Here is a 5,102-nt window from a genome sequence, read left to right on the forward strand (position 1 = left end):
TCGTTTTGACTCTAACAGGTCTTCTTTTCCTTGTTTAATATCCCTTATTGTTTTATAAATATTTGATCCGGTAGTTCCAAGAGCACCTAAAGCTGTTATAATGGGAATTAATGGAAGAAATCCTCCAATTTTAGGTAGTGGAATAATTCTTGGTATAGAAATTTTTTCCTTTTTAAGCCTGCATGTATAGCGCTTTGAGCAATTTTCACAGCACTCTCGATATCTTTAGGTTTGTCGCTTTTCAAAAGCTTTTTAGTTTTGTTAATAACTTTTTTAAATAATTTTTTTCCACTTGTTTTTCTCTTCTTCTTTCCTTGTTTTTTCTTTTTTAATTTCTTCGATTTACTTTTGATTTCAAGTATTCCTAACCCAAAATTTACTTTTGTCTTCATCGCGTTTGTTACAAACCAAGCGGCTGCGCGCTCTTTTAAATCACTGTCTTTAGATGTTACTCGTTGCCAGGCCCTTTCAGCTAAAATTTTATCAGCTTGATGTCTTTTGTTTAATTCTTTTGACTGTGAATATGCAATGTCATGTTCTCTGCAAGCTGCATCCAATTGATTTATTCCTTTGTCTACCCTTGCTAAACGTTTAGCTAATTTTGTTCCTGGCCCACAAAACTGATAGCCTGGTATATGTAATTCAATTGGTAATTTATTTATTAAGTTGTTTACAGAATCACCTCCAGTTTTATACTGTTTTCGATTTTTTTTTTTAATTTATAGACATTTTAGATTCAAATTTTTTAATATATATTTATGTATACACTTGATCGAATCTAAAATCCAATTACCTAACTTTGGTATAAATGATTGATTATATAGTGAACAGCTTTTAGTTAAATGCCTTTGATAAAGCAACCAATAACAATTGAAGTGAAAAATTTTGATAAAGTCTATATGAGTGGCGAAAAACATAAAACTAAACATAGTTCTCTTTTACCAAATTCAGTACGTGGTTTAATCGTAGGGCCATCAAATTGTGGTAAAACTAACGTAATGCTCAGTTTAATAGAAAGCCCGAATGGACTTTCTTTTAAAAATATTAACATTTACTCAAAATCATTATATCAACCGAAATATTGTTAACTAAAGAAATTGATTGCAGCAATTAAGGGAATAAACCTATATATGTTTACAGAAAATGAAAAAGTTTTAACGCCAGGCAAAGCGGAGGCAAATTCTATAATAATACTTGATGATGTTATATGTGATAAGCAAAATAACATAAGAGATTATTTTTGTATGGGACGGCATAAAAACATTGATTGTTTTTATTTATTTATGAATAGCAAACCGGCATTTAAATTTCTGCATATATACATATACATACATACCTAACCAACTATACAAGTACGCTGAATTCGCCGACAAGCTTTTTTAAAAACGAAGTAAATTAGTACAAATTGTTAGTAATTTTCATTAAAGTTTGAATAACCCCTTTCACTAAATGATTTTCAGTAACTTTAACGAGACCTTAACTTATTTTATTTTATTCATTTTATTGCAGTTTTGACAAAATTATCTTGCTAAAAAATCTTTTGTTACTCTACTTCATTTTATTCCTTTGATTGTACAGGTTAAATAAAAGCTTGTTTTAAAAAAATATTTTTTTTACATTATCTTATTTTATAATTTTTAGTCCATTTATAAAAGCGTTGTATATTAAAAAGTGTTATTTTATTTTATGTACAAAATTTTGCAATAGATATTAAAATAATTCAACTTGCAATGAGAGAGAACAGAAGACTTGGCAAGCAAAATGTTTGCTTTTGTTTTGTATAAACATACATATGTACATATAGCAGCATTTAATTTTATTTAAAGAAATGGCGTTTCGTCCATTTCCGTTGTAGCATGGCATATATTTAGGCGCAATATTTAACTTCTTCTGGCGGGGCGACATCTGGAGTCTAGAATTTGCTAGAAATAGCTTTGCTACACTACCGCCACGGCGCGCCGGCAGCTTTAACAATTTTATAGTGGTTTTACGTTCTTTGGCAAATTACGCTCTGTTAGCCATAAATCTTACTATTTTTTGACCGCCTTTGAATCAAGACCCCTGGACCATATGGGGAATTCATTTATATTTTAAATTACATTGTCATCGCGATTGGAACTATGCTGAAAATTTCAAGTCTCTAACTTGTCGGGAAGTCAGTTTAAAATCGATTGGAAATTTCCGCGATTTGCGCGGGATGACCAAGTTAAATAAAAGCTTATAATTATGAAAATAATGCTGATGTACTAAGTAGCCAAAGAACGAATCGAAAGCGAAAGCAACCAGTCGAATATGGTGATGTAAATGCAGGTTTGATAAAACGTTTAAAAACAAATAATGCTGTTGATAATGACTTTGCAACAGAACGTGGCAATGCAAATGCGGGTGCGTTAAAACGTTTGCAGCTAAGCAAAAAACATAAAAAGAATACTGTTGATACTGACTTTGCAGCAGAACGTGGCGATGTAAATGTGGGAGTGATAAAACCCTTGAAACTAAGCAAAAAACGTAAAAATAATGCTGTTGATAATAACCTAGAGGATAAGCGTAAAAAACTAGCACATTTAATTTCAGGAAAACTACAAAGCGAAACACAATTGAATAACGATAAAAAACGTGTTAAAGTCCAAACCACTTTAAAACGCAAAAACACTAATAATGATTTTGATTTTGAACATAAGCGTAAAAAAACATCACACATATTTTTGAGAAAACGCCAAAGCAAAACCCAATTGAACAACGATAGAAAACGTGTGAAATTATCTGATAAAAAGATTAGAATTAATTCTCCAAATAAATCTCGTTTATCGATAAATCTACTATTACTCAATGATAATAAGCATCTAGATACAACTTATGGTTATAATGTAGATAGCTATGGTAAATGGAGATTCGGAAATGAAAGATTAAAGTTCAACTCTGATAACACAATGAATATTGGTTGTAAAAAATGGAAAATAACTCCCGGATTGTTTGAATTAGTATTCCATTTAAAACCCTTAAATTACACTCAAAGAGATTTACAGAATTATAAAGAGATTTTGCTTACAACAAACGCTCACAAACGTCACTATTTACCAAACACTCAAATTAAAGGTGGAAAATCATTTAAATATCAACATATAATACGAAAACTACTAAATATCAAAAGAAACGTCTTAACTACCGGAAGTGGTATATCTCTGAAAACTTTAAATAATAGCAAAACGGATTATGTTTTTTGGGATAATCCTAATGAATTAGTAGACAGATTACGATCTCTTGTATCATCAACGAGTGTTGGACATAATAATCATAAAAACGAGATAATTTCCATTATCGAAGAACTTAAAGAAAGTAATATAATAGAGAAAACAAAAAAATGAGTAATGTAAATAAATTTGGTGAAAGTTCATCAAATCAGCATCATTTAGATGAAAAAAAAAAATAATGTACGTTCTAGATAAATTTCTTGAAATTGACATTGATAGAGAACAAAAGAGTTTAAATCTACATTTTAAAAAGATTAGCAATTTAGGTACACCTATTAATCCTAATGATGCTGTTACGTATACGTATCTACATGAAAATATTAAAAAGTTAAATACTAAAATCGATGAGAATAAAGATTTAAGATTTAAAAGAAGACGAGTTGTTATGAAAGGAATTGATGATTTGTGGAAAGCTGATTTAGTAGAGGTGGGTCAATATGAAGCTGACAATAATAAATATCGATATCTTCTAACTCTAATAGACACGTTTTCGAAAAAAGCTTGGGTTGAAGCAATTAAAAATAAAACCGCTCACAACGTAACGAATGCTATTAAAAGTATTTTCGAAAATAGCCATCGAGTTCCAAAGAATTTACAAACTGATGACGGTGAAGAGTTTTTCAATACTCAATTTAAGCATCTAATGGAACTTAATCAAATTAATCACTATTCCACATATAGCATTTTAAAGCCATCAATAATTGAACGTTTTAATCGAACATTAAAGGGAATGATGTGGAAAGAGTTTAGTTTTCAAGGTACATACCGTTGGATTGATGAATATAAAGAGTTAGTTGATAAATATAATAATACATTTCATAGAACAATTCAAATGAAACCTAATAAAGTGAATTCTTCAAATGAAAAACGATTATTACAAACTGTTTACAGTAATTTAAAAGTATTTAGAAAAGCCAAGTTTAAAATTAATGATCACGTTCGAATAAGCAAGCATAAATATGTTTTTGAAAAAGGATATAACCCAAATTGGACAACACAGATTTTTACAATTAAAACCATACAAAATACAAATCCTACCACATACATATTAAAAGATTATCAGGATAATGAAATTAAAGGAGGATTTTATGAATATGAACTACTGAAAACTAAATTCCCCGACACACCCTTGATTGAAAAGATTTTAAAAAGACAAAGAAATAAGATTTACGTTAAATGGTTGGGTTTTTCATCAGAACATAATTCGTGGATAAATAGCACATCACTATAAGACACTTTTTCATTCAGTTATTTAACATTAAGATGTCAATAACGTTAACAATAAGCGGAAACTCTTCATTACTTATTGCAAATTGTTTTCCCCCCATTGAATTAAAGGGTGATTATGTTTGCGGATTAATAAGTTTCGATACATATCATTCAATACCAAACGTTGATATTGAAAATAATCGATTTCATATTGGTGAGCATACGATTGAGATTCCTGTCGGCTCATATGAAGTAACTGATTTAAGTAATTTGCTTTCCGATAAATATAAGGAAAAGAATAAAGGGAAAGAAACACTAAATATCCGAGCAAATTATAATACATTAAAAACGGAGATCAAATCAACAGAAAAAATCTATTTTGATAAAAACCATACAGTTGGTTCATTATTGGGTTTTAGCAAAAGACAATTAGAAGCCAACACAAAACATAACTCAGATCAACCAATAAATATAACAAAAATCATATTCAACAATTTATATTGAGCTCGAGGCCGTTTTAAATGAAAATTTTTATTGTGGAAAAGCAACAATAATTTGAAAAAATGGTAGAAGTGATAGCTATTTCGGAAATCACCACATTTCCTCATCAGACTTCTTTCAGTAGGATTCGAACCGACGATC

Source organism: Rhagoletis zephyria, unplaced genomic scaffold (assembly GCF_001687245.7).
Source record: "Rhagoletis zephyria isolate East Lansing unplaced genomic scaffold, Rhagoletis_zephyria_1.1 Rzeph_scaffold_01253, whole genome shotgun sequence".
NCBI lineage: Eukaryota > Metazoa > Arthropoda > Insecta > Diptera > Tephritidae > Rhagoletis > Rhagoletis zephyria.